This window comes from Canis lupus, chromosome 35, assembly GCF_003254725.2.
Source record: "Canis lupus dingo isolate Sandy chromosome 35, ASM325472v2, whole genome shotgun sequence".
Lineage (NCBI taxonomy): Eukaryota > Metazoa > Chordata > Mammalia > Carnivora > Canidae > Canis > Canis lupus.
This window is the reverse complement of record NC_064277.1, coordinates 11,133,877-11,157,456: the sequence shown is the minus strand read 5'-3', so window position 1 is coordinate 11,157,456 and position 23,580 is coordinate 11,133,877. Positions and strand designations below refer to the sequence as shown.

At 43.3% G+C, this 23,580-nt stretch overlaps 1 long non-coding RNA gene across 1 annotated transcript in view; it reads right to left on the bottom strand.

The window, feature by feature from the left end:
- Positions 1-23,580, bottom strand: part of LOC118349959 (uncharacterized) — a 35,067-nt gene that overhangs the window by 1,265 nt on the left and 10,222 nt on the right. The gene's annotated exons all lie outside the window — the stretch shown is intronic.

The window sequence follows — 23,580 nt, the reverse complement described above, 5'->3', positions numbered from 1 at the left end:
GGGGAAACACAGAGAAATTTTCTGGAGGGGGAATGGCTGGGGCAGCGGGGTGGGTGGGAGAAAAGCCTGCTCCGTGAGGAGGGCACCTGGAATCACCTCCGGATTTGACTTCACCAAGTAGCTGAGAAAGGCAATCATGGATAGAGTAGGTAAACCACCGAGAGCTGTGGTGAGGGAAAAACACACAGACAAGCAGCCTGGGCCTGGGTGTCCCCGCTGGGCCCAGAGAGTAATGTTCTGCTCCTCCCTGCTTTAATTTTAACCTTTAGAAAAAGGAAATTGAAAAACAAACCTGACTTCCTATGTACTTTTGCAAGTGAGTCATAAGGATTATTAAGTTCATAGCCAGTTTTGATGAAAAGATATGAATGGGAATGAGAACAGATCTCAGACACCCCCCCCCCACCCGCCCCAGGAGGCTGCTTTTAGCCATAAAATGTCTGAGGTCAGAGAAACAGCCTCCCCGTGTTCCTTCTTCCCATAGTCATGTTATGGGATGGAAGGCGCCTGGTCAATCAGGCCATTGCATATTAGGACCTCCCAGCACAAGGCATGCTCAGGTATTCACGGTGTGTGAGTGCGTGTGTGTGCGTGCATGTGTGTGCGTGTGTGCATGTGTGTGCGTGGGTAGAGGGACTGTGCAGGGGTGTCCAGGCACTGAAAGGGTTTGGGGAAGAGCAAAAGGGACATGGGACTCAGGCTATACCAAGTTTCTCCAGAGCAGACTCTGTGTATGATAATCCCAATGACAGTTAAACACACACGCACACCAGAGAAACAAATTAGTCAGGAAAGGGACAAAAGAAAATCCTCGTGAGATTAGATTTCTCAATAAAATACTTACAGGAAATTGTTTATATTCCAGGAGAGATGAATTTTTCTATAATTAGCTTTCACGTCAATGTTGTAATCATCTCGTTCATCTCAACGGGAGCTGTCCACCCCCCCTCCACCCGCCCTCCACCCCCAGCACCACACACCGTGCACCCCTCTGCCTTCATCTTCTCTGGCCTCCTGGAAGTCTGTGACCTCCTGGATGGGGGGGACGCATTCATTACAGGGAACACTAACTTGGCACAGAGTGGGTGCTCACTGAGTGTTTTGACTGCCTGGGATCCAGGAGGGGCTTTAAAGCAGCGTGAGCCACAGAAGGAGGTATTGCCAATTACCCCACAGATAACTCTGGAATCAATTGCAAGTATCACGTGCACACACGCACATACACACACACACTTCTAAAAATAACCATTACTCTTTGAAGTCATGTGATCCTTTCCAGTATCCAGGAATGAGCATGTTTTCTGAATACGGCGCAATCCATTCCATGCTAATGCAGTATGATTTTATTTTATGGAATTTGTGCCTGACATCAACGTACTGAAAGGTGTCAAGTGTCATCGCCCTCTGCTACCCCAGCCCCCCTACTCTGTTCCCCTCAGATGGACTCCTGGCCCCTGCTTAAGAAACCACGAATCAGGGGCACCTGGGGGGCTCAGTGGTTGGGCTTCTGCCTTTGGCTCAGGTTGTGATCCTGGAGTCCCGGGATCAAGTCCTGCATCGGGCTCCCTGCATGGAGCCTATTTCTCCCTCTGCCTGTGTCTCTGCCTCTCTCTGTGTGTCTCTCATGAATAAATAAATTAAAAATCTACAAAAAGGAAAAGAAAAGAAAAGAAAAGAAAAAAAAGAAAAGAAAAGAAAAGAAAAAAGAAAAGAAAAAAAAGAAAAGAAAAGAAAAGTAAAGAAAAGAAAATAAACCAAGAATCGGTCTGTCTAATCATGAATAACTACAGAAGCTTTGCAATGCTGCTTTATGTGTTAGGCCACATCGCCGTCCTAGGGGGTATCTCAGACTTTCCATTAGAAGAAGAGGGGGTGTGGGCAGCCCGGGTGGCTCAGTGGTTTAGCGCTGCCTTTGGCCCAGGGCGTGATCCTGGAGTCCCGGGATCGAGTCCCACATTGGGCTCCCTGAATGGAGCCTGCTTCTCCCTCTGCCTGTGTCTCTGCCTCTGTATCTCTCTGTCTCTGTGTGTGTGTGTGTGTGTGTGTGTGTGTGTGTGTCTTGAATAAATAAATAAAATCTTTAAAAAAAGAAGAAGAAGAAGAAGAAGAGGGAGTGTGAGGATTTATGACCCTTCTGTGTAAGAGCCACACACTGCAGCGCTGACCTCATTAGGGTGGGAGCAGTGGGGACAGTAGAGTGAAGAGATGGTTTATTCCACTCTTTGAGGTACGAGAAGAAACTTCTGATTATAAAAATGGGTTAGCACAACATGTCACAGATGGTTAGAGACAGCACAACGTGGAGCACTGTGAGATCTATAGGGACGAAGTCTCCAGGCGCCGGGACTGGAGCCCAGATGACTGGCCAGGAGGATTGCAGGTAGGTGGGGTAGGAGCAGGGAGTAGGGAAGGGGAGGGAGGCGTCCCTAGCATCTCTCTCGGAGGGTCAGCTGTGGTGGGAGCTGGGAAGGGTCTGGGCAGAGTTCATGGGGTCAGTGATCCTGTGGGATCCAGGGAGGAGACGTTAGAACATGAGAGAGCCGCGCAAAGGCAGTGTACACGGGTGTGTGCACACATGTGTGCAAGCCGACCCACGCATGCACACACACGTGCTTTAGTAGAAATCTATCTGCTTGCTCTGCCTTGGAAATCTTTTTACCTCCTTTTCTTAATCTGAAAAAGAAATGTCTGAGTGATAACAGTATCTCAGATGTGTGAAAGGGCAAACAACTTAAAAATGGCTTTTCATACCTTCGTGTCGTTTGTTAGAGTATATTATTAACTCGTTTGAAGTGCTCCTACCCACTGCTGGAGGCGTCAGGAATGCTCATCTGAGTAATCCTGCATTTTTGCTGTGCCACTTATTTAAAATGATTGGTAAAATAGCCTTTCGGTGCCTTGAGAAGCAGATAAGATTATGCACTTAACACTCACTCGCTTTCAGAGATATGCTTCCTCCAAGGAGGGTCTCTGGAAGAGAAGCAAGAATGCTGGTATCTCTTCTTCTCCGGGAGGTAAGGGGTTGGTCTGGGCGAGTCAGCTGTTGTCACTCTAACTCTGCTCTTGCCACACCAGGGCTGGGAAGGAGCTGGCAATCAGGGGTGTAGAAATGAAACCCCCACCTACGTGCCCCCACCCCAGCCCTCTTTGAACAAAAAAGGGCAAAACCCATTTCAGCAGACAACTTGGTAACACCCAGCCAGAGGGGGCTAAATCAAACTTTTCCCTTCTGTTAGTTGAAAGCCACAGGCCGTGGGCTATCATGAGCCCCCTCCCCTGCTCAGACACCGTCTCCACTGGGCTGGGATATGAAGCAGGCTTGCAGCTCCTGTGTATGGAACAAGGGATCCCCGAGCACTGTGTTTCGATTTGCTGGAAAGCCCTACAGCAGGTTCCTGCAGCCCTAGAGGCCCTTGGCACCTGTAACCACACCCAAATCTTGGTCCTCAACCCTTGAAGGAACAGAACTTAGCCCTGAGGCTTAAGCCTCCATGGGTGAAGTTAAGATTCTGAGATCTAACCACCTTCCAGGTAAGGAAACCCTGGAACAGTGATTTTTTTTTTTTCTGTTCAAATAGCCACTCTTTCCCGAATGCTCACTGCCCGTCCAGCCCCATGCTTAGCTGAGCATTTGACATCATCTAATCCTCAACCAGCCTGTAAGGTACATAGGATTGCTCCATTTCATCCCTGAAAAACCTGAAAACCAGAGAGCTCCAGCAGCTCTCTCAAGATCTCACAGCACTGGGACGGTAACCGAGGCTTCTCTGACTCCACTGAACCCTCTGGAAGAAGGTGGGGTTTTTGCATACGTGGCACGGAGGTTACATGCTAGTGGGTAAAGACAGAAAAGTGACAGATACGGGACACGCTATGTGGTGATGAGCACCATGGGGAAAAAGAAGCCGTGGTAACCAGAGAGAAAGGGCTGGGGCGGAGGGGGGGGGTGGCTCCACTTACATAGGAAATGACGTATTCCTGGTGCGAGGACATGAAAATGCTTCCCACCATGTCAAGAACAATTTCTAAACTCCTGGAACCTGTCATATCCAGCTGTGATGACAGTATGATGGTTCCCTGGCCAGCGTGAGAGAGGTCCCTGCCAAATAGGTGCATTTCAGCTTTATTGGAACATTGGGTCTGAATGGAAGTGAACTGAGTGACACTTCCTCCCGCAACCTTGATAGGGAACTAATCCCCTCCCCCTCTTTCCTTACTGGGAGCTTTTGAAAACTGACCCCCAACCAATCTGGAAGCCATTTGGAGATTTCCCAAGAGGAAGGGGCTACGTACCAATGTGATTACTGGTACTGTTTTCATTAAATATGACATGATTGGGAATTCCCGGAGAACATTCCTACCCATGAAGGAGGGGGGTTTTAAAAGATGTGAGAGATTAACATGTCTGAAGATTGCCCATAAAATCAGGAGGTTGATGAACTATTAGTGTTTCTAAGCTGCATAAATAAGCGTTTGATAAAGCCATGTGATTTATTTAGAGACCTTGAGAGATGGTGGTCCCATGCTTTAGGAAGCAAGTGATTTAGTAATGTAACAATATACTTCGAGAGGATTATTTTCCCTGGAAGTAGCAAGTATCATTAATACCTACACAGCGGACAAGGAGTTCTTGCATTTAAACAGATCTGTCTGTCTGCCCGAGATACTTGGGGTGCCAGACTGTAAACAGCCTATCAAAACCATTGCTACAACACTCAGTAAAACCAAATACCTTTGTCTAAGGGGGAATTGAAAATTAATCTCAACCGAAAAAACTCCGTGTAACCCATGAAACTCCATCATATCTTATACTTCTGATTTTTTTCCAATCCTTTCCAGCACCCTCAAATGTCTTTTTTGAGCAGGAAATGGAGTTTAACTCCTTAATTAACTGATAGGTAATTAATGTGATGACTATTTCAAACCTTATATATTGTCATTTCATGTCACTCGGAAAAACAAAAACTTTGATTTTTCAGAAACCAGTTTTCCAAGACTCATAGCATAAATAGTCTTTGTTTATACTGTATGTTTGCACACATAAGCCTTCTTGCTTTCTCTTCAAAAAGAGAAAATAAGAGTTCTCCAAGTGTACTAGCATTGTGATGACAAATAGAAGAGAAGAACACACAGCTTTTGAGGCCATCTAGATTTTGCTTTGGCGGGAGTGTTTTAATTACTTAATGAAATTCTTGGAACAAAAAGGGTGGAAAATCCAAAGTGGTACGTGGTGCTGATTAAATTTACTATCGTTTAATACATGCTATAAATCTGTACCGTCCAATATGGAAGCCACTTAGCCACACATGACTATCAAGCATTTGAAACGTGGCTACCCTGAATTGAGGTGCACTGTGAGTACAAAATACACACCAGATTTCAAAGACTTAGTATGAAAAAAGAATAAAAACATCTTATGACTTTTATATTGATTTCATTTTGAAATGATAGTATGCTCGATATACAGATGGCCCCTGAACTATGAAGGTTCAACTTACAATTTTCGATTTTACAATGGGGTGAAAGTGGTACACGTTCAATAGAAACTGTGCTTTGAATTTTCAATTTTGATCCTTTCCTATGCTAGCCATTTGCAGTGAAATAGTCTATCATGGGCAGCTGCCACGGCTCCCAGTCAGTCACCCAACCAGGAGAGTAAACAACTGATAAACTGACTACCATTCAGTCCCCATAAAACCCTGCTGTTTTTCACTTTCAGGACAGTACTCAGTAAATTACATGAGAGAGCCACTTTTTAATAAATTAGGCTTTGCAGGGGCACCTGGGGACCTCAGACAGTTGAGCATCTGCCTTCTGCTTGGATCATGATCCTGAGGTCCTGGGATAGAGCCCCTCATTGGGGGTCCTTGCTCAGGGGGGACCCTGTTTCTCCCTCCCCCTCTGCCTGCCGCTCTGCCTACTTGTGCTCTCTCTCTGTCAAATAAATAAAATCTTTTTAAAAAAATAAATCAATAAATTAGGCTTTGTGTTAGAGGACTTCTTCTAACTGTAGGTTAATACAAGTGTTCTGAGGACGTCTGAGTTACAATGTTCTGTAGGTTAGTTGCATTAAATGAATTTTCAACTCGTGATATTTTCAACTTAAATGTCTTATCAAGATATAAGCCCATCATAAGTTGAGGAAGATCTGAACGGGGTTAAATAAAACATACGAGAATTAACTTTCTTTTCGTATTTTTGTTTCTTTTTGTATTTTTAGTGTAACTACTAGAAAATTTTAAAGCATATATGCGACTTGCATTTTATTGCTATTGGACAACACTGCTCTAAAAGAAAGGGTTCATTTCAGTTGGGCTGAAGTTAGTTTTAAAGCAATTTGGAGGGATCTCTGGGTGGCTCAGTGGTTGAGCATCTGCCTTTGGCTCAGGGCATGATCCTGGAGTTCCGAGATCGAGTCCCACATGGCATGGAGCCTGCATCTCCCTCTGCCTATGTCTCTGCCTCTCTCTGTGTCTCTCAGAAATGAATAAATAAAACCTTTAAAAAAGAAAGCAATTTGGAGATTGTATTTAAAAATAATCACCCTAAGGAGGCATCAAGATTAGTTCAGTAAGTACATGCCTTGTATGCCCACCCCCTACTTCAAATGAGAACAATGACAGGCAAAGTATAAATAAATAAGTAAAACAATATAAGCGGTTCAAACCATGATAAACATCTATGTGGATCAGGTACATGGTCCAGAAAAACAAGGCAACTGGTAGCACACAGCACAGAGATCTGGACTTGCTTCTGGGGCAGGAAGCAGGCCATGACATCTGGCAGTTTGGATGATCTGAGGTAATGGTAACTAAAATTACTTTATAGAAAATGGCAATAGGAATCGAGCTGGAGACCCGGTGGACCTCCTTCTGAATTTTTTTTAAAAAGTGGAGGTGTGGGGTTGCTGAGAAGAGCTCTGCTAATTGTTGCCTGGCAATGTTGCTTCCTCGTATGTGCTGGTAGGACATAAGAACAGCCTCATCGCCAGGTCTGAACGACATTAACTGCTGGTCCTAGGATCAGATTGGCCATGAACCTTAATGCTTGAAGCCACAATCCTTAAGGTATGTGAGCTCCAAACCTTCACCCTAAGACTTACTTGGTCAGCAAGCCCCAAGGAGCCAGATGGAGGCAACTTAATAAGCTAGAAAAAGAAGAGCAGACCCAAAGGAATTAAAAATAAGGAAAGAAAGCAGAAATCCAAAGTATATAGAAAAGAGAAACAGTTGAGATGATGAATAGAATCAAAATCTGCCTTTTAAACAACTCTACTAAAATTTACATACCGTATGGCTCAGTCGCTTGCAGTGAACAATTCAAGTTTTTTTAATTTTTTATTTATTTATGATAGTCACAGAGAGAGAGAGAGAGAGAGAGAGAGGCAGAGACACAGGCAGAGGGAGAAGCAGGCTCCATGCACTGGGAGGCCGACGTGGGATTCGATCCTGGGTCTCCAGGATCGCGCCCTGGGCCAAAGGCAGGCGCTAAACCACTGCGCCACCCAGAGATCCCTCAATGTTTTTACTATATTCACACAGTTGTGCAACCATCACCACAACCTAATTTTAGAATACTTTCATCATCCTAAAAAGAAGTCCTCTGCCCCCTTGCTGCCACATGGCAATCAGTCACTACCTTGTGGTCATCAGGCAACTGCCAAACTACTCTCTTCTTCTCTGCACATACAGTCCTCAAAAAACTCCCATGAGAAAAATCCCGGGTCCAATGGGTTCTATCAGATGTTTAAAGGAGAAATAGCTGTCCTTCAGAAACTTCTCCAAAAAGTGAAAGATGAGAATGCACTTTCCAACTCATTGTATAAAGCAATTCTTACCCTGACAGCACAGGACTACAAAGACATCACAAGAAAATAAAACTCTGTGTGCAAGTGTTTGCATCACCAGGCTCAAAAGTCAAATCTGTAACCAGCAGCAAGCAGGTTAGCCATGAGCATTTGTAAGAGATACAACTGTCTAAGACCTCTGAACGGAAGCCACGTTGGCTTGCCCACATTGACTTCCATTGGTGCACACCCACAAGGGGGGGCTTCCAGAAATGCAAGCTGGTCTTGGATTCTGTGACACCCTAGATTCCATTCCTAGCTACAGAAAACATACTCAAACTTTGGAAGTTCCTCCTCTTTGAAGAAACTGCCCTAGTTTCATCCTGAGGGAGAGGCCATCCCACACACAACTCTGAAATTAAGCAAAGTTGGGACTTACTCATTTTCACTTTCAGAGAATCTTTCCTCGTCATCACCCATAGCAACCCAGTACACTGAGCTCTCATCTCCGCTCTGCACCACCATCTTTCAGAATCTTCATTCCCATGAAGGTCAAAAGGAAAGATAACACTGTAAAGAAAGTTTCCATCAGACTATGTGCATTTTACCGGAGAATCGAGGAATTGGTCATTTCTTGTCATCAGACAGTTTTTTGGGAAATAATTTACGGTGCAAGATCTCACGAGTACAGAGGGGCTCTGGATTTTCCGGGCACCTTAAAAGCAGTGCATATATCAAGAATCCCCTTGAACTCTTATGTCAAGTTCTAGGCTGTGAGAAAGAAAGAAGTAAGCCCTATAAGTATGTCCGTTTACATAGAGTTCCTGAAATTTGTCCAGGATATATGGAGAGAGGTTCTGTAAGTCAAATAAATAGGACACACTAAGGAAATATATCTAAACACAGGTTGTGCTTTCTAGAAGTAAATTTGCTTTTCCTTCCAGTGATATATATATATGGTCTGCTTTATTGAAAACCTCTGTAGATACAGATTCAGAAATGTATAAAAATGACTTTAAAACTCATTAATTCCAGTAACATGGAACCCTTAAGAAGACCCTTAAATCCTTTAATGATTTAGAAGATGTTTCTAGTATCTGATAACCAGTCACTTTGAATCATGAGTATTTGGGACTATAATCCCTGGGGAATGTGTGGCGAGGCCTCAGAAAGCCTTATTTCCCTCATTTGCCTCTGAGATTAAGGGCATCCAAACGACAGGTATTGTGTTTGCTCTGGGACCATGCAGTGCCTTAATTCCCATTGGCACCATCTGGGCTGATTCCATTTTAAGACCAACTAGGTGAGGTCTTCTAATCACTGGCAGGTCTCTTATCACCAAGTCAGATCTCTGTAACTACCAGAGCCGGGCCTTCCCTACAATGCCATAGAAAGTTTTCATCCTCAACTTTGTCGTTGGAGAATGAGCAGAGGGTTATAGTATAGGAAATCTGATGAATCATCAGGGTGAGCTCATGGGCTAAATAGGGACAACTAAAATCCTAAATGAATGGTGGAAAGAACTTAAATTTCTCTTCACATCCTTAGGTTATAAAAGCGGGGCATGTGAATAAAAAAGGCTTTTACAAAAGAAGGCAAACATGAAGGTAGAAGCAGAAAAAAAGAACGTTCAATTGAGGAATGCAGCCAAGAGACGACACTGGGAGACTGCTCATTTTATTTTATTATGTAATAAAAAGGAAAAATGAAGGGTTTTTTTTTTGTTTTGTTTTTTTTAAGATCAGGCCAAAGGACTTTGTAGCATGTGTGATGAACTCAGTCATAGAGGCACCAACATATTTTAGGGCACAGTTGTCTAAAAATAACTCATTTTGTCAGTTCTGGGACATTTTTGCAGTTGTTTGCCAAGAATCCAATTAACGTGTGTTTTTTTTTTCCCCCTTTCAGCAATTTCATGTGACTTTCATATTTTGTACTCTTTTATAAAGAAAATTCCTAAGGCCAAGTGGATGTGAATAATATGATATGTGAGTAGGTAATATGCTAAGGCTCCTAATGCTATTACTTGAGTCCCGCTGGCCCAGGACATTTATAAAGATCAATTAACTCAGCTAAACTACTCTTAATGAGCTCTTCCTCTCCGCTCCAGGTCCCACCATACTTCACTTGCATAGACAGCTGGTGTTCAGACTCCCTGCCTCTAGGAAGCTGGGAGTGAATGGGCAAGTGAAGCTGAACCAGGCAGTGGGAGCCAGCCAAGGACTCTCACCTTTGGTCCAAGTTTATGGAAGTAACTACCTGCAAATTTTTAAATCTAAAGGATGAAGCTGACCTATCTGATTTGGGTATCAATGAAAAATGATTAAACATTTTAATAATAATAAACCATGTCCAATATATTAAGGACTAGGCTGCACATGAACTTTTAAGGTAAAACAGTAGACTGCAAGGATATTTCATAATTATTTTTTTCTAAGTGGGTCACTTTAGCTGAGCCTCTAACCTCCTGGAAGCTCCTCACCACACAAGATAATTATAGGAAACAGCTGTGGTGCAATATTCATGGGGAAATATTATTTTCAATCCAACAAAACATTGAAGATGTTAGAACACAGGAAAGGAAATATTAACTCTACCTGGGTGAGTAGAGAAAAGTGATCCTCATCAGCTATGGATTTTAATATTGGAATAGACTTGAGAGATAATCTGGCCTAACCTATTATTTTAAAGATGAGGGGCACCTGGGTGGCTCAGTCGGTTAAGCGTCTGCCTTCGGCTCAGGTCATGATTCCAAAGTCCTGGGATCGAGCCCTGCATCAGTCTCCCTGCTCAGCAGAGAGGCTGCTTCTCCCTCTCTCTCTGCCTGCCACTCCCCCTGCTTGTGCTCTCTCACTCTGTGTCAAATAAATGAATAATCTTTAAAATAAATAAATAAAGATGAGATTGAGAGCAAAGACAAAAGGTAGAGAAAGGTCTTGGGTGGATTTTCCCTTCTGCCTAACAGAATCCAGGGTTAGCATTTGCCAAGCCCCGAGCTACAGACCATTCTCCAAATGCACCATTGTGTGTTTGCTTGCAATCTTCCTTTTGTATGCAATGTCTTCTTCCTTTGGAAAAGTTTGACTCGCTACTCAAGACCCAGCTCAAAACCATCACTTTACTCACCCAGGTAGAGTTAATGTTTCCTTTCCTGGGTTCTAATAGATCTTTAAATATAATTTTGCTTTAGTCTCTCTCATCTTAAAATAAATAAATAATGTCCCTTTCTGATCTCCCTGTCCAGGGCCACACCCTCTATTTCCTCCCCTTCCCAGCCATAAGTCTCAAAAGAATGATTTACATCCTCCAACTTCACTTCCTCACCTCCATTTACTCCTCAATCACTGCAACTGGCACCTGACACCTCTCTCCTCTTCACGGAGGTTATTTGTGGTAAACGCACCAATAACTTTTGTGTTGCTCATGGCTGCTTTCCAGTTTTTATCATACTTGTCCTCTCTTCAACAATCTACACAGCTGACTACCTTATCTTTGAAATGCCCTTGGCTTCTGAGACACTACACTACTGGTTTTCCTCTAATAAGGCATTTCTCTCAACTTCCTTGGGAGTTTACCCTCTTCTCCTGGATCTCTTGTGTCAGAGTTCCTCAGAGCTGAGACCCTAGTACTCTTCTACTTTGCTATCTTCCTCGGTAAATTTGCCCACTCCTTGTCTTCAATTTCTATATCTATATCAACAACAACCCTCAACAATCTAGAAGTAAGATCTCTTTCACTGGGTTCTAGATTGTAAATCCAATTGCCTACTTACATTACTAGCATTGTCATGATTTACAAGTGATAAAATTTCACCAAAAACTAGCTAAGATTAAAAAAAAAACAACATACAGAGAAAGAAAAACAGAGAAAAAGAGGCAGGGACAGAGACAAGACAGGGAGACTGGTTAATAAACAGATATGATAGATATGAGACCTTTACTTCATGTAACTAAAGGGGTGGAAGCATGAGGACTCCAGTATCCTCAGGATCCTCTCTCCTCTTCTCTGGTTGCATATTATCTTCATTCTTTTAAGTCAACACGATTCCCATATCATGAATATGATGAGCCATATTCATCAACAGCTCTGAACGGAGCCTCTCAGCTCTACAACCAGAGTGTAAAACTCTTTCTTCTGCCCACTCAGATTAAGAGAAGGAATTTGGTCTGATGAGGCTCCCAGGGCTTTTCCATGAATCAGTCATGTGACCTGGGAGTCAAGGCATTATGATTGATTTAGATTGGATCACGTGCACACCTCCTCATTATCAGATGTTGGGCCAGGCAGTCACACAATATGTATCATCTGTTAAACTATTCGACATTTCCATTTGGATCTCTCACATGTATCTCAAGATGATAGTATCCAAAACATAACTAATAATGTCCTTCTAAAATGCATGGTTCTCCTCCCATATTTTCAGAAAATAATACCAACATTTATGAGTTAGCTCAGGCAAGAAACATAAAAAATTATGCTTGACAATCACCTGTACTGTCATCACCATCCCATCCTTAGTCCAATGATCAGAACCTATTGATTCTGCAGTCAACATGTATTTTGGATCCATCCACCTTTTTCTGCCTCCAAAATCACCTTTCTTGTTCAAGTATACATCATCTCAGATCTGTAGTACTGAAATAGCATCCTAATACTGTCCACTCTTGATCTCCTTCCATTCTTTATCTTCAAAGCAGAGTTATTTTCTAAAAATTAAAATTCACTATATTTTTCTTCTGCTTAAATTCATAGAAAATCTCATTGTCCTTGAGATAAGCCCCGACTCCTTAGCTTGCCCCCGAGCTCTGAGAATCCAATATTTGCTTTATTTACTGGCCTCATTTCTTCCCACTCTACTCTTTCCCCTTACTCAAAATATTTCAATCACATCAATCTTTTGGTTTTTCAGAAGCAATTTGAACCTTATTGGCCTGCAGGGCTTTCACATGAGCTTTGTGCTCTCTAAACCCTGAGCTTCTTCACATCACTTAAAACATCTCTAATACTTACATGGATGAATTTTTAACTGTAAAGTTCATTAAGAGAAGGACTGTATCCTGTATGTTTGACATAGTACTTAGCACTTAGGAAACATTCAAACAATATTTATTGAATGAATGATCGCCCATTTTATTATAGTTTGTATATCTGTCTTTTCTGTCAAAATATGAATTTATTCTTTTATTTCACAAATATTTATTGAATTCCTACCTGGTATGAAGGAGTTAAGTATCAGGGACAGAGGCATGCAAAAGATAGATGGGGTCCTTACCTTTGGAAATTTATAGTCTTTTAACTGCACAGAAACCATGTGTTTTCCCTTTCTACATTTCAATTCCTGGAAGATACCAGCTATGTAATGTTTACTGAATGAACAAATGAATTAATTAGTGGATACTCTGAACTTGACCATCAATTAGTCCCTGCTCTTGTAGCTGTTTTTAATTCTGTGTATCTGGAATAACTGAAAGACTTATGGCAGAGAAAAATGGATCCCGAGCCATGGATTTCCTGGCTGGCAATGAGCTGGGCCAAATGTAATCATCACCCACTAGGCAAAAGTGAGACAAGGACCTTCAGGACAGCATATTGGCACAAGGGAAGAAGGGAAGTTCTAGATACACAACATCTGGAGACCTGGGACAAAGGGATGGGAGAGAAATTATAGTATCAACGGAGTAAGGAAGGAAGAGGAAGGAAAAGGACCAATAGGAAATGAGATCTATTTTTCTTGAAGCTTCTTACCGATGTCTGTCTCCAACTCCACATTGTGAGCCCTGTGGCAGCAGGAACAATGTCAATCTTGATTATCAGAGTGTTTCCAGCACCAATTTACTTGATCCATAAATGAGTATGTGCTCAGACACAGTAGGCATTAGGTTTCAGAACCACAGCTCTAGGAAGCTAATGAGGCCACGACACCTGTTCCTATACCTCACATCTTCCAGAGAACACACATCTGGTAGCTGGTTCTGGAGCTCACCCTCTCCAGATAAGCAAGAAGCCCTTGTGAGTAAGTTCTTACACCCAGATATTTGAACCGGTCACCAGCCCAAGACACTCCCAGACCATAGTTAAGAGACAAATAGACCCTTTATGAGTTGACAGCCAAAATTTTTCAGAAAAAAAAAAAAAAATCTCTTTATATTTAGAGGTAAAACGTTTCCTAATGTATCTATGCCTAGAAGACATAGATAGATAGTAGTAATAGTATGAATGAGTGAATTACACTGGGTAATTTATTCAGAAAAGAGGGGGTAGCTATAATGAGATATATACAGTATAGGAGGGCTATGGGAACCTAAAGTAAAGAGGAGATGCCTTTAGGGAGAAAAGGGAAGCAAAAATTAAGGAGGCTAAAGACCTCAAACCTATGGAAACTATGCCCAGAGCAGGTATAATTTTGTGCATTTCCTGTCTAAGTAAAAGGCAGTATCACATGATTACTAAATACAGGATCTCTAGAATCCAGTGGCCTGGATTTGAATTGTACACTATTGATTCTGGACAAACCACTTAGCATCTCCGGGGTTCCGTTACTTTATCTGAAAAGGAGGATATAAATGTGACCCATCTCTTGGGAGCATTAAATGAGGAGATTCCTGTAAAACGCCTGGCATGTATTACATGCTTGGTAGATATTAGTTATCACTAATGCACAAATGACTCAGCAGCAGGTGTGTTCACCATAGGGGCTGGTCTCAAGTACTAGAGATTCAAGGAAAGGAAGAAGAAGAGCCTCTGAGATACTGTTCATGAGAAGTGTCCACACAGACATGGGCACACTCAATATGGTGGTACTCAATGAGTGATGGCCTTCCTTCTTTCCACTTTTGTTATCTCTCTATTCTATGAAATTGAATGTCAGTGCACCTCCCTGCTCTACCTTTGAGCCCCCCTGTGCCCATGAAATCTTTCCTGATCTGGAGAAGGCTGAACAGAGCCCCAAAGATACAAAGGAAAGGGGTTAAAATGCAGAGCAGAGTTTCTCTTTCTCTCTCTCTTTTTAAAAAATTTGTTTATTTTAGAGATGGGGCGGGGCGGGGGGAGGCCAAGGGAGAGAATCTTCAAACAGAATCCCCACTGACCTTGGAGCCCAATGCAGGCTCGATCCCACAACCGACCCTGAGATCATGACCTGAGCTGGAATCAAGTGTTGGATGTTTAATTGACTGAGCCACCCAGGGCCCCTTCCCTTAAAAAAAAAAAAAAAAAAAAAAAAAAAAAAAGCATATTTGAGGGCAACCAACCAGATGTGTATAGGCCCTATTAGAATCTAATCAAGCACAGACAATGCAAAGTTATAAAACCAGATTTTTCTTCTTCCTTCAGCAGTTTAAGAGCCTCTGCTCAGGAAGAGGGTGGGCTCCTGACAAATGTGGAAAGGAAGTCAAGTTCAGTGCTCTGGTGCGACCTCCTTCCCCTTTCCCTTTCTCCGTTCTACTCCCCTTTGCCCCCAGTTCTGGGCCCAGAACCCTCCATGGTTTCCCAGCCCAAAGTTCCTCTCAAGAAGGATCTGAAACTCATTTACATTAAAATACAAATGCAGATTGTAGCTTAAAGCATCACCCCAAGATTTGCCTTCACCTTAACACCCCCAGCAACTTTTCACACCACCCCCAGCAGGGAGCAGAGATGCTTCCTTAGTAGACTCCCTAACCTTGCTGGTTGGTATTTTTAAGGTGGATTCATCCTGGAATTCCTACAATGTCACTCCTTGGATTGAAAGTTAATCAACAGAGTTTTTTAAAAAGGCAGGAAGGCTTATGGAGAACTACTTCCATTCCTCTGAACAGAAAGATGGAGCCCCACACAAAGATCCCAATTGCCCTTGAATTTAAAAATCACCTGAAGCATTTATGTTTTGACAACCGGATGCCCTTGGATCTCTCTTTTCCATTAAGTCTGAGCTGAAACTCCAGAAACTGATTTTTGTTGCCAGCACCGTGGTAGGATTAAATGAGGGTATTAGTGAGAAAGTCCTAGCCTCTGTGCCTGGCTTAAGAGAGTTGAGTATTATTTGAATTTCTCTTCTCACTTCCCACTGCCTCATTTGGAAGCCAGAGTCTAACTTCCCCAGTTCACACTCTTCTTAACAGTCAATCACAGCCATTTCGGAAGAGCTACTCTTGCCTCCCTGAGCTACTTTACATGTTGCTAACAGATTCCTCTTTCTAAAGCACAGTTCTGAGCATGTCCAAAGAATCCACACTGCACCTGACCCTGCAGGCATACTCACAATCCCATCTTTACAGGGTAACAAGAGTTCTTTTTTATTTTTTATTTATTTATTTATTTATTTTTTAAGTTTTATTTATTTATGATAGTCACAGAGAGAGAAAGAGAGGCAGAGACATAGGCAGAGGGAGAAGCAGGCTCCATGCACTGGAAGCCCGACGTGGGATTCGATCCCGGGTCTCCAGGATCGCGCCCTGGGCCAAAGGCAGGCGCCAAACCGCTGCGCCACCCAGGGATTCCCAAGAGTTCTTTTTTAAAAAGTGGATTGTTTTACTCCCACATGTAAAATGGAGGGGTACCCTGGTGGCTTGGCAGCTGGCTCAGGTTGTGATCCCGGGGTCCTGGTAGCGTGCTTCTCCCTCTGCCTATATCTCTGCCTCTCTCCCTATGTCTCTCATGAATAAATAAATAAAAATCTTTTAAAAAAAAATGGAATGCAAACTCTCCACAGCTTTCAAAGCCCCTGCATGCCCTTGTTCATCTTACTGACCCCATCTTCTACCTTTACCCCCTGATCACTAGGCTCTAGTCACACCAATTTGATTGATTCTCCCGCCTTACAGCTCACTCCTGACCAAGGCCACCATCCTGCTGCTCCCTCTACCCAGAATGTTCTTGCCCCAGATCCTTGCAGGACTGGCTCCACTGCAGGCTTAGTTCTGAGCTCAGCAACTACTTCCTGCTAGAGCAGTCCCCTGAGGCTCAATCACATCAACCGTTGTTATATTTTTACAACACTTCAACAATCTAAAGTTACCTTGTTTATTTGTTCTTATCACTACCTGTCTAACCCTTCCAGGATGTAAGCTCCCTGAAGACAAGACCTTGGTTGTCTGTTCACTGTTCATTCTCTACATCCGCTGCCTGAATAGTAGTTGACACATGGTTGACTTCCAAAGTGCATTTTGCACCCCAATGTTCAAATGACAAATGCTCAAGCATTGTCACCCCGATGTTCAAATCCTTCCATGGCTCTATATCCTTCTCAGAATGAAGAACACATTCTTTCATTCGCAAGCAAACAAATCTCCATGGTTCTGCCTTATCTATTTGCTAACCTATGTTCATATAGCTCCCTTCTTATTATAGCAATTAACACATTAAATTGAAATAATCTGTGTGGGTTACTGTCTCCTAACCTTTAAACCTCAAAGTGAGATTTGTGGACCAGTATCATTGGTATCATTTGGGAGATTTTAAGAACTACAGAATCTGAAGCCTGGTGTTAGACCTACTGAATCACCATCTGTAGTTTGATAAGAGACCCAAGGGGATCAGACGCACATTAGGCCATATGCAGGCCTCATAACTACCAGAGGAATAATAGTAGTCAGGCTGGGTAGTCAGTCATTCAATGTGTATCAGCTAAACTGTTCACCACTCCCACTGGGATCTCTCATAGACAATTTGGCAGGAATGTCCAAACTGAACAAATAATATTCCTCCAAAAGTCATGATTCTCCTCCAGTGTTTTCAATTGCAGTAAATAAATAAATAAATAAATAAATAAATAAATAAATAAATAAATTATATATAGTCCTTCACTAGTTTATGAGCTACTCAAAGGTTTTATTGTTCTAGCTCTTCTAGCAGAAGAGCACTGGGTAGAGGTGGGCAGAGAGATAAGAGCTTTAAGTTTCTCATGAGAAGGCAGGGGATAAAGATCAACAATAGGCAGATATGTGAGCTCAGAATTCAGGAAAGATATCAGGGTTCAAAAATAGATTTTGAAGCCAACATACAATAGCCTCAGCCTCGATTCTCACTGGGTTACTGACCAGTGATCCCACCATATCTCCCAAGTTCATTCGTCTTTCAAGATGATTATCTCACATCCTACCCTTTCTCTTTAAACTCCCTTCCAGACTTCTGTCTTAGCTGACAAGCTTATTTCCTATTTCTCAGAGATAATAGAAACAGTCCTCAGAGGTCCTGCATCTACTCAGACCCTGTGCCCATAGTCTGCCCTTCTTCAAGAGAAGCTTTTTGACTTTGTTAAATTACCATTTGTTAACGTGGAATACAGGGTGCAGGATGGTCAGCCACGGTTCAATAAAAGAACACAAGAGAAATTGAAGGCAAGAGGTTTATGACTCATTGGTCCTGGGGGAAGTACAAGGCAGGGAGGTCAAGGCAGAGAACCTAGGGTGCTACCTTTATTAGGGTCAGGGGGTGGAATGCTTTGGGGTTCTCAAGCTGAGGACAGATTGGCCAGTTCAAATCACAATGAAAAGGGTTTTGGTAAGCTCCAGGGGGTCTTATTTAAGGAGCACAGAAGAGGAAGGCGTTGGGAGGTGGGGGGGACATGCTCACAAGGGCTGTTGGGGAAGTCATATCAGGAACTTGCATTTGCTTGTGACTGCAGGCTGCTATCTAGGGTATGCACTTGCATGAGGGGCTAGTATCAGTTCAAGGCCCATACAGGCTGTTGGCCAAACAAAATGAATGCCGAAGGGCGCCTAGCTGGCTCGGTCAGGAAAGCACGTGACTCTTGATCTCAGGGTCATGAGTTCAAGCCCTGCATTGAGCTTACTTTAAAAAAAAAAAAAAAAAAAAAAAAAAAGAAGTGAATATCAAGACAGCCATACTGTGAAGCAGCCACGCTAACCCCCCAGTGGAAGTCAGCCTCTCCACTATGTCCTACTTCCCATGCCTTTATCCTGCTCAGAGACCTCATTCCAACAGTTCACTCCCCTCTCTCCTGTGTCATTAAATTGCCCCTTTCTATTAGATTTTCAATTATCATTGAAGCACATTAAATCTATCTTAAAAACAAAAGGAGCCTCAGAGCATCTGGGTGGCTCAGTCTGTTGAGCGTCCGACTCTTGATTTTGGCTCAGGTCATGATCTCAGAGTCATGAGATCAAGCCCCTCGTTGGGCTCCATGCTCAGTGGGGAGTTTGCTTGAGATCCTCTCTCTTTCTCTCCCTTCTGCCTCTGCCCCTGCTCACACGCACTCGCTCTCTCTCTCAAATAAAGAAATAAATCTTAAAAAAGGAGCCTCCATTGACTCTGGTCCCTCCTGCAACTCTCATCCCATTCTGTCATTTTAGAGCAGAGTGTCTTGAAGAAATTGTCTACACTGCTGCCTCCAACTTCCTTTCCCATTCTCACTTGCACCAACAACCAAAACTGCTTTGTCAAGGTCACTGACAAGTTCCACATCACCAAATCCACGGGGCAATTCCCAGTCGCCATTGTATTTCCCCTCCCTACCAGTAGCTGATAACCCTCATCACCCTGGACACTCTTCACTGGCCATCCAGAACCCCACACACTGGGAGTGGTCCTCCCTCCTTGGGCCACCCCTTTTCAGACTCCTCTTTGGTTTCCCTCCTCTCCTGACCTCTCCATGTTGTTGTGCCTGATTCTCAGACTTCAGTTTGCTTCCTTTCTCCATGTGTACACTCTGGTAATCTCATCCAGTGTCACCACTTTAAATGTCATCTGTGTGCCCAGACTTCTCCCCTGATCTAACTTCTTTCTCAACAGCTGCCTCAATGTCTAATGGTAGCACAGAGCTTACCAGCCTCCAATATAACTCTTCGTCCCCATCCCTGCCAGCTCCCCCAGTCTTCCTCATCTCTGAAAATGACAACTCCTTCTTCTTGCCAGAGCCAAATCTTGATTTCTTTCTTTTCTTTCTTTTCCAACATCCAACAGAAAATCCTATTGGTCTCACCTCAGATTAGAATAAAAATCCAACCATTTTTTCACCACTACATCGCAGTCTTCTGGATCCAACCATTTTTTCACCACTACATCGCAGTCTTCTGGAGCCAAGCCCTCATCATTTCTGGCCTTGATTATTGCAGTTGTCTCCTAGCAGAGCTGCCTGCCTCCACTCTGGCTTTCTAGGTCTCTTAACTCAGCAGTCAGAGTGATCCTTTAAGAGTATAAGTTAGATCACAACACTTCTGTCTTTGAAACCATTCACTGCTCTCCATTTCTCCAAAGCCCTAACATTGACCATGAGGGCCTCCCTGACCTGCCCTTGCTGCCCCCTGGTCCTTTCTCTTTCCCTGGGATCATTTCATTCAGCTATATGAGGATCTTTCTTTTTTCTTCCTTTCTTCCTTCCCTCCTTCCTTCCTTTCTTTTTCAGAGAGAGCACAAGTTGAGGAGGAGAGGCAGAGACTCCTAAGCAGGCTTCACACTCAGCATAGAGCCTGATGCAGGGCTCAGTCTCATGACCCTGAGATTATGAGCTGAGCTGAAATCAGGAGTCAGATTCTTTAAAAAAAAAAAAAAAAAGATTTTATTTATTTACTCATGAGAGTGTGTACACAGAGAAAAAGAGAGGCAGAGACACAGGCAGAGGGAGAAGCAGGCTCCTCGCAGGGAGCCCAAAGTGGGACTCAATCCCGGGTCTCCAGGGTCACGCCCTGGACTGAAGGCAGCACTAAACCACAGAGCCACCCGGGCTGCCCAGGAGTCAGATTCTTAAATAACTGTGCCACCCAGGCTCCTCCACATGAGGATTTCTTCAAGATGCCAAGCACAGTCCCAGTCCTGGGCATTTGTGCTCATTATTCCCTCTGCCAAGGCTGAGGTTGGGTCACTCATTCCTTTCCGGGCTCTGTGTAAATGTGTCATCAAAAAGGCATTCCTCGATGCCCTAAAAGAAGAATATAAGTTAATAAAGGCAGGGGTTGATCTGCTTGATTTATTATTCTATCTCTAGCAAAAGTACCAGGCATATAGTGGGCATTCGGTCTATACTTGTTGAACAAATGATTGAATAAAAAATGGATTAACGGGATCCCTGGGTGGCTCAGCAGTTTGGCGCCTGCCTTTGGCCCAGGGCGCGATCCTGGAGTCCCGGGATCGGGTCCCACATCAGGTTCCCAGGATGGAGCCTGCTTCTCCCTCCTCCTGTGTCTCTGCCTCTCTCTCTCTATGTCTATCATAAATAAATAAATAAATCTTTAAAAGAATGGATTAAGGAAATACGCATTAATGTCCAATATGTGTCCTAAACATACGACTAGGAATTGAAAGTATAGGGAAGGATGAATGCTTACCTCAGGAATTGATGGGTGAGATTATACCAGAGGGAAAGAACACGCTTCTGGGGTAAGCAGCAAAGAGGAGCTTATAAGGGGGCCTGGGGAGAAATTGCTAGAGAGGCAGGAGGTAAACCCGGAGAAGGTTGTCATAGAACATGAGAAAGGATTCTAAAACAGAGGGAATTGTCAAGAGTAACAGTGCTACTGAAAGACAGAGAGAAGAAAATGCAAAGAATCCATTGCATGTAGCAAAAACCTTGGGGTTCCTAGCAAGTGTGATAGTATTACCTCCCCCCAAAGTCTTCGTACTCCCTCAAGTTCACAGTGCTCATCAATCAGAACACAAGCTGCCCGACTTCTCAGTTACCTAGCAGTCTAGACCGTACGCAGCCTGGGGGGTTGAGGAAGGGATTCCTACGGGCCAGCCATGGTGCTAAATATTCTGTATATACTCATATGCTTGACTTTCCCAGCAACCCAGTGAGACACATATGATACCCCATTTTACATATGCAGAAATTGAGGTCCCCAGAGGCTAAACTAACCCAAGATCTTGCAACTACTAAGGAACAAAGTGGATACTGAAACACGGTTCTTTTGGACTCGACGAGCAAAATGTGCATGTCGGGAGTGTTTCTCCTGTGCTGCTGGGTCATCTGGAAGTCCCGTACTGAGGTAGACCCGCTGGTTTCCTATAGCTAATCTCTTCCTCCTGCTAACGGAGCTGGGTTGTATTTGTGTGGGGGGCAGTCTTGTGCTTCAGGAAAGACTGAGCCTCTTCCTAACCTCCAAAGGCAGCATTTTACTGGTTGAAGACAATTATGACTATTTCATCTGCCTTGCTGTCGAGGCTTAGAACAGGCTTGGGACACAATTCTGCTTCCTAAGACATGAGGGTATTTCTGCTGGGGGATGGTGCAGAAAGAAGAATATCCTTCTTGGGAAAAGATCATCCTCAGAAAGAGGCAGAGACCAAAAGTGGGGAGTGTCTTTATTCCGGTTTTATTTTTTTATTTGAATTTGGATGTGGTTGAGAATACGCTTCTAAGACACTTGCCATCATGAGATCAAAAACATGGGAACGGAGCTGACACAAGACCTTTATTGATCTACTGAATTAACCAACCTTAACCTTCTTGCTTAGTGAAGCAACAAGTAACTGTTGTTCAAGTCTTTAAAAGTTCTATGTTTGTGTTATCTGTAGCCAAAGTATTCAACATACACAACCTACTCTGTGTATTTTTACCAGATAGTTTATCACCAGCTCCTAACACAGCGGTCATGGCTCAAAATCAAGGTTTTGGTTGACTGCATAAAGAATGTTCTGTACTTCAGAGTAAAAAAAAAAAAAAAAATGAATGAATTCAATGAATTATTGTAGGGTGTAGAAAGTTGAGACATCAACATGCCATTGGCATTCTCTCTAAAAGCACAAGAGGAGGAGAAAAACACCATACCACATAGAAAAAGCCCTGGTCGTATGTAATGTGGCAGCGCCCCAATCCTCTGACACCAGGGACAAAGCATTCATGTTAAGACCCTGTCTGTCAGATGGCCCTCTCCTCCCATGCAATTAATTGAAATTTGAAATCAACTTCTGTCCCTGGTCACTGTGGTCCAGACCAAACCAGCCCAGATTGTCTTCTCAGTCAGGAGGTGGCTGTGTTTGAGATTTGTGTTGGCATCGCTGAGCTGTGACCACAGCACACATTTTTGTGGAAAATATCAGATGAAACATTCTTCCATTAGGAAGGGGGTGGGTGGTGGCGGCAGGGTTCAGCATGCCCAGGAGAGCTTCTCGCCTTTTGAAACTTGTTTAGACTCATTCTTTGCAAGTTATTGAGACCGCTTTTTCCCTTTCAGAGCAAATATAGCTGGAGAAATGGGTGAAAAATTTAGAAACATCAGAATCTCCTTTCCAAAGCCTATTTTGTAAGACCCTATGCGGTTTGTGGGAGCAACTTGAGGTCCTGGTTACTGATAAAAATGATGCATAATTTTAGAACTTTCAGAAGCCTTTGTGGCCACTTTGTTAAAGATCAGCAATGAGAGTCTTCAAGTCCTGAAAACAATTACTGAGACCTTTTCAAAATGTCCATATTCAGTCTTAGTTCTGACCGATGTTGTCTTCCTCTCATTCATCCCTGGCTTACGCTCTTTCATTCAGCTAGATTATTGTAGTTGTAGTTCCAAGATTTCAACTGCAGTGTGTAATCCAGGGGTGCACTGGGAAGACATTCCGGCCTAGCTTTTGGAGAACAATCTCTTTGCACCCACTTGTTTGTGCCCCTATTCTGAGGCATGTGATCTGCATGATTCCTTACATACAGATTGTGGTGACTGACCCTGTGATTCTCGCTGATAGAACCAGGAAGTGTCCATTGTTTTTAAAGACAACCACCCATAAACTGGCAGGCAGCCAATGAGATAACCCAGTGGGAACCCCCTGTTAGATAGGGATGTCCAGTGCCCTATAGTGACCAACAGACTCTTTTCAGATTCTTTCTTTTGGGAAACTTGAAGGAGACACAAAGACAGAAATACAAG